We start from the raw sequence: 7,610 nt of genomic DNA, 5'->3' as shown, positions 1-7,610 counted from the left end.
TTTAGTTCTTTCGGGYATGATGCTTTTATATATTGGCAGCATTTTATTTTCATAGAGTTCCAAGGCACCTTTATAAAGGAGTTTGCCTTGGTATGATATGAATATTCCTAAATTATCTTTTCTGTTTTTCAAACAATCCCTATAATCAATCAATTGAAATAGTKAACTGTGAGCTGTAGGATGGGAGATAGCATATGGGTTCAGGTTTATTCAGGTCTGTTGAGCTAGAGAAGGAAAGGCATGGAAATGTAGAAGATGGCGGTTAAGTTTGGTGGGGATAGATTAATGGCGGTGAGAGGAGTATCGAGGGACTTACACGTGCTGGGTTCTTCGTCGGATGTCTTGTTCTCATTCGTTGGTTTTTCTGGTGGAGGGGAGAATAGGCGTTGTTTCTTCTTGGAGTGGGAGGATGATAGAACGTCGCACCTCGAACGAGTGTTGACGGGGGCGACTATTTTACTATTCCCATGTTGTGTGAGGTAGTGCAATAAGCTAATGGTGAGGATGTCGGTTGAATGAGGACAGTAATTCCATCGGAATATTTTCCGAATCCTTGACCTTCATAATACCTGAAACGGAACATTATTTTGGATATTTTTCCAGATATATCCCACGGAACGGTTTTATAAATGCTACGAGGTTTCTAGAGAGTGCGTCTGCGTTTAAATTTACTTTTCTCGGTTTATGTATTATTTCGATTCATATTCATTTAATTGTAGATGCCAATATTATAACCTAGAAGTTTTGTCTTTTATTAATGCTAGCCAAACGAGTGGTTTGTGATCAGTTATAATTTTAAAATGCTTTCCGTATATATAAAGTCTAAATTGTGTGATACAATGTAAAATTGCCAAACATTCCTTTTCTATTGTCGAATATCGTGTCTCGCCGGATTTTAGTAAGCGGGATGTGTATGCGACCGGTAGACCTTGTTTTATGTCGCTTTGACTGAGAACGCTTGCCACCGTGTAGTTCGACGCGTCGGTTGTTATTAAGAAGGTCGAGTGATATCCAGGTGTTGAAGTATGGGTTTCGAGCATAAGGCTTCTTTTAATATTTCGAATGATTGTTGCGGGAGTTTTGTCCACTTAAATTCGCAATTCTTTTTTAATAAATTTTTTAGTGGTTTAGCGGTTTTGGAAAAATTATGGACGAATCTTTGGTAATAACCCGCAAGTCCTAGGAATTGTTTTATATGTATTTTTAGGTGTTTTGGGTGTAGGAAAGTCTTTTACGGCTATTAATTTATCGGAAGGTATCGTTATTGACAAAAGGTCCATCTTATTTCCTTTCCATAGCTTATCTTTTTCCTTCATTTTTAATATTGCCACTATCTCGTCACAAGCATGGCTGAACAATTAAAATAATTAAAAATTAAGCGTGGTCAAGTTAAGGCCTTGATTACTAGAACAAAAACTTATATCGATAGATTATCACTAAAGGATTTTGACGAAGAAGAACTAAAGTTACGTCGCGAAGATATGTTCGTAAAAATGCGCGAATTTGAAGACCTTCAAGGTAAAGTCGAGTTGATAGATGATACGACGCCGAACGCGAAGTATTCAAAAACGCATTTTATACAGTCGCATCTCAGATCGATCGATTACTGAAATTTACTGCCATCAGCGCATTTAACGTCGCCGCACGCACCTTCTTCGACACAATTGCAACTATCCGCGGGATCAAACGGAGAAATCAGGTTGCCGAAAATTGAGTTACCGCAATTTAATGGGTCGTACGAAGAGTGGTATTTGTTTCGCGATACGTTCAAATCGCTAATGCATGAAAATTCGTCGTTATCGCAGATTCAGAAATTTCATTACCTTCGCTCGTTTCTGAAAGCTGAAGGAACGGATATAACGCGATCGTTGGCAATTTCGGAATTTAATTATGAAGAAGCGTGGAAATTATTGCAAAGTAGGTACGACAATAAGAGCAGGACAGTACAAACACACATAAAAGGCATTACGGATATGCCTAACAAGGAGACCTCACGGTTGTGCCCTCACGGATTTTAACGAGCTTTGGTATATTAGTAGTATACCAAAGTATACCAGTGTTATCGTGGTAAAGTATTTCATCCTAACGCGAACCCCACTTTGAGAAAAAAGCTTTTAAAGTTTTGATTTTTTTGTATACATGTTTATAATATCATAAATGCAACTATTTTTCAACTGTTTTTCAAATATTTCTTAATTTTTAAATATATACATGAAAGAGAAAATTATTTATTACAAAAAAAATAGCAATAATAAATTGTTTAACATCTTACGCAAATAATAAAGGAAAATTGATTACTTGAATAACAGAGTTAACATTTTATTTTTTAACAGGTATATAAAAATAAATAAATTTTCAATATACAAACAAAAAACAATCAAAATATACAACAAATTCTAATGCATCAATGTCAAGTGTTGGAAGCAATAGCAAAAAAACCAACGCTGCTCGCAACAATTAGCAACAAACAGAAACCGCGTCGGGCCGTGTCATACCGTGTAGCTTCCAATACATTCACGTGTCCGATATGCATAGAAAATCATCATATCCATAAATGCGAAAAATTCCTGGAGATGTCGGTTTACACTATGCTGTTCGATTACAGAACAGTGATGTGCTACGCGAAGTGTTCTCCCAAGATGCAATAAGAGCGGCTGCTCTGCGAATGAATGTAACTTAAAAACTATGAACTTTCGCATGATTTTGTAAAGAATACTTTCGTTTTGAAATTGCCCGAAATATAAAAAAGAAATTAATTAATTCCGATAAAACTATAATTTTTTTTAAAATTGTTTAAACAATTAGCTATAAAAAATTGAATGCTCTACTTTTCGGCAAAAACATTGTGATATTCGGATTCAGCGGATCAAAATACATAATAAAAGTTTAACTTCATCCATCGAGCTCAAACTTTTACGAAAATATAATACCGTATCCAAATAAAAAAACTTTAAATGCGTTTTTCTGGAGACTATGTTTGTCAAGTCGGTGACTACTATAATTCAATAACCATTTGATGGATTTTTATGAAATTTTTACTGTTTATTAATTGCACTAAAAACTAATCCTTCGTCGAAGGATTTTCGTTTATATGGAAAATTTCGATTTTATAACAATTTTTTTTAACAAAAAACTCGTGATTTGTTTATTGAAAATCGAAAAAAATGCCAAAAGCTGCTATTTTATTAATTTAAAAAAAAATAAAAAAGCTTCGATGAAAGACAAGATTTTTTTAATAAACTAATGATATATGTTTTTTTTTGTTTTGGTTTGGATGATCCAGTAAGGTTCTGATGGTCACCGCAAAGCACTACTTGCGAAACGGACTTTAACAAATAAAAAAAGGTGACGATATTTTTAGAAATAATTAATACTTTTTTCTGAAATTTAGTAGAAGTCAAGTTGAAAAAAAATATATAAATTCTATGTAATCAGTTTTCTAAAACAAACTTAATTATTATAACAAAAAAATTAATAAAAATTCTCCTTTTTTTACGCCTCTGCCTGCATCTCCCCCCCTTAAGGGGGCTGCAACAAGACTGTATGTTTTACAAATAGAGCAATCATAGATATTGATGCACGTTCATAAACTTTGTAAAAATGTAACGAATGTATCATTACCAGGTGGTGCTCGGTAATTTCTACTACAAGCTCCGATTATTAGTCGATTGTCACTTATTACACGAGTGTACGAAAGTATTGCCCATCGGCAGGTGCTGAATAATGTGTGTAAGCGTAATTATATATTTAATTAGGTTGATAAACTAGAACAATCAAACTTAGTTTACAAAATACCATGTGAATATAACAAATGTTATATAGAACAAACTAAACAGAAATTAAAAAAAAGATTAGACCAACATAGGAATGACTGTAAACCTACTAATGTACAGAAAACCAATACCACCGCGTTAGCTGAACATCATTTTAAAACAGGACATAAATTTAAATTCGAGGAAGCAACTATTTCGGACAAAGAAGACAACTGGTACAAAAGAAATATAAGCGAAAAGTACCATATAACAAATAATAATACAGTAAACTACAAAACAGATACGAATAATTTAAACACCATCTATAACGAAATTTTTAAATTTAATTATCATAAGAGGACACATAAATAAAGGACATCATAATATTGAAGATACCTAGATTAATAAACACTAGTCTAGATAGAATCAGTAGTATTTGATTACATGTGGTAATATAAAGGTGCTTAGGAAAAAATGTATTGTAAATGTTAAGTATAGATTAAATGTATGACTTTGAAAAAGAAAAAATGTATATTGACTCGTGAACAGTAACAATCGAGGTAAAAAAATAACGTTTTTTAATTTATTGTAATGTTTTGTATATTTATTAACAAGTCATAATAAAAATTATAGTTGCTGATGAAGTCCCAAAAAAGGGACGAAACGTTCAACTTGCTCGAAAAAAATCGTTCATAAAGAATTAATAACCGTCCAAATTCCCTTTGATACATATTTTCGTAATTATATATATTTTTATTATTTTATTATATTATCGGTAATTTAATTTTAGTATCAGGATACTCCCATATACGGCACATAACTTATTTTGTGCTTGCGATGCGTTCTTGCCTTTTTGAAAATAATACAATAAAATATGTCTGAAGTGCACTTCCTGTTTTTCCATTTTTTAATTGAGATAAACACAAAATTAAAAAATTATTTATTATAATTTTTGTACTAAATTAAAGGTAGAAGTCTAAACAATAAGACAAAAATATAGGTTAGGTACTTTGAATACGTTAACGTAATAAAAGAAAGTATAAAAACCATCTATCGACAAAATCCGCAATCACTTATTAGTTGCCAAACCAAACTTCCAAGAACGGCCGGGCGTGAGCGAAGTAATCCGAAGTAGCGCTGCCGGCGATAAGCGAAGAAATTTTTTCGAAACGTCCGAACATCAAAGTGTTAATATAATATTTCCATTTTTGAATGTCGGATCATAATCCGGGCGTAGGATAGTACAGAGGTTTGCGTGGATCATCGTCAGATCCACGGGTCATAAGTTCGTTTGGAAAGATATAAAAAGAATAACAAAAAATAAAATCTTCGTCTCACGATTAAAAGTTCAGATTATCACCACTTCTGCTATCGGCAACTGGATTAAATCTGGTAACGAATACGTGTATAAAAAAACATGAAACTTTTTTCTTAAAAATTAGTTTTTATTTGGTATAAGTGCTTGCGCAATGTATGATCCTAACGGATTCCTTACAACTGTTCAAAGATAAAAATAATCTATTAGTGTAGGATGAAAGAGATCGTTTCTCAGAAATGTATTTGCTTGGCTAGCGTACGCGATGTTGCACCGAAACATCTCGAATATTTCCTTTCGGAAGTAAATTAATAATCTATATGTTTTATGTTCGGGAATGGTCGGAAAGTTTCGAGAAAGACAGAAGAAAAATATAAAAGAGAAGCGATCTGTTGTTAGTTAGTTCAGTTCAGTTCTGTTTGAATCAGCGACAGCTAATAGATGGTAAGCTAATAGATGTGTAACATTATATCTGTGTAATCTAAATAAAATTACTTTAATGTATTATTCACTACAACATTTACCATATCTCTATATTAGCAATAAAAAAAACTGATATCCAAATAATTAGGTACAAAATACTCTTTAAACGGTTGTACTACCTGCACAAGAATTATATTTTTTTTTCTTCACTTATAACAGTGTTTAATAAAAATAATTAGTTCATACTTACACAATTCGCAAGCACGGTGGTTTCCCAAAATTATTTCCTTCCAAAGTAGTTTCGTGTGGTTTGCAGATTGTTGATACGTTCTATGCAACTATCAAAACGTATATAATTAAGCTTACATACTGATAAAATCCAATAATAAAACGGAACAGGAGATAACGTTATCTTCCCTCCCTGCATTCCCTTTCTTGTCACCCATGCGTACTACCCCATTTCCTCCTATCACGCCTCAGTCGAATTCTTTCACAATTTCTTCCCTTCTTCCCCCTAACCAAGTGATATTCCTTCTCCTCCCTCCCTCGACGGCCCCTGTCCATCGAAGGCATTTTTACGAATCATGAAGACGTGGGATATCCCCTCCCCTATAATTACATGATGAGAGTTATGATACTCGATGTATGGAGTTCCATATCGCCAAAGGTTACAGAAATGTTAGTAAAGAGTATGCATAATCGTTTACAAGATGTTATTCGTGCCAAAAGTGGTCATACTAAATGTTAAAGACTTCAAAGTTATCTGTTCAAATACTTTTGTGGCATTAGCAATCTTTACTTATGTAAGAAATAAATAATAAATTATATAATAGACATTTCGATTTGCTTGAAACTATACCTATATGATCTAAAGATTCGTAATTCCATCCAATGGTAATAAAAAAAAAAATATGTCGGTAAGTTTTATAATATATACTTATTATACTTAATAAAGTACTTCATGGCAAGTGTTCAAGTACATTCGTTAATCACTGTATGTTTTACCGAGGAAATCAGTATATTATTTTTGCAATGTTTGCATGCAGTCATTAGCGATAGTTATTTGCCGAATATAAAGGAATTGCTTTGTTTCTAAAACGTTCATAAGAAGAAAGATGGAATTTATTTTATTGTAAGGAGTTAATAATTTATGTGTTTTCTATTTTCGTTTCGTTTTGATGGAGTAAAGTCTCAATGGTAGCGTGTTTATGAAATCTGGCATAACGTATCTCTTATCATAATAGAGATTAAGAGCCACTTTGTATGGCTTATAACTTACAAACTTTGTGATTATCGGAAGTGATTTTATTTTTAAGAACTTTTTTTTTTTACTTTTTTGTTTAAAGAATCGAGATAGTCTTTGAACTCTATATTTTTCGCCACAACGTTTCTATTTGGGTCTTTATTTTTTTAATAATTACATAATCTAAGAGAAGAGCGTATATTTTTAGCTCTTAATCAAACGAATTCAGTCGTAATTATACCATTACTTTCTTCTTTCATCGAACCTTTTTTTTTATGCGCTTGCGGAATCTCGTATTGATTCTTTCGTAAGCATCCTCGCATTTTAATTCATAGATTTGGCCGTCCGTATCGGTATACATAATTTTACATTTTCCCGATAAGCGAGGGATCCTGTAATCGTAATGAAACTCGTATAAACGTAATTTAAATATGTGTAATATGCACATTCCTATGAAAGAGGGTTTGAAAAATTTCATTATAATTTTATCCATATTTTGACCGCGATTAAATTATTGGAAAAAATTGCGTTTTTACCTACTTATTGGATTAGCAATTTGAAATCTTTGCAATTACGAATATTTTACATTCGTTTATGAAACACTGCGTTGCTCATTAATTTGAATAAATTTTGTTGAAAGTCATTTTTCAATTTGGTACGAAATTTAGTACAGTTAAACCTCCTATAACACGGCACTCGCAGACCGCGATTTCCATATAACGCGGTGCTGAAATTGCGACAGCCCTCCTCTAACGCGGTACTYTTAMAGCSCGGTTTCCGTTCAAGAACATCCCATAAGTTCCTTAGTCACCTGATCAGATTTTTAACGACGATGAAACGGCACTATATTGGAAAAAACTACCATCTAGGACCTTCA

General features: G+C 32.7%; 1 protein-coding gene across 1 annotated transcript in view; it reads right to left on the bottom strand.

The window, feature by feature from the left end:
* Positions 1-316: 316 nt before the first annotated feature.
* Positions 317-7,610, bottom strand: part of LOC106791518 — a 74,055-nt gene continuing 66,761 nt past the window's right edge. Inside the window, exon 2 of the mRNA XM_014757198.1 lies at positions 317-569. The gene's annotated coding sequence lies outside the window, so the exon portion shown is untranslated. The remainder of the gene's footprint in view (positions 570-7,610) is intronic.

Source organism: Polistes canadensis, unplaced genomic scaffold (genome assembly GCF_001313835.1).
Source record: "Polistes canadensis isolate GaletaPanama2010 unplaced genomic scaffold, ASM131383v1 scaffold_314, whole genome shotgun sequence".
NCBI classification, from domain to species: domain Eukaryota; kingdom Metazoa; phylum Arthropoda; class Insecta; order Hymenoptera; family Vespidae; genus Polistes; species Polistes canadensis.
Note: the sequence above shows the minus strand (reverse complement) of the source record. Positions and strands in the feature narration are given on the sequence as shown.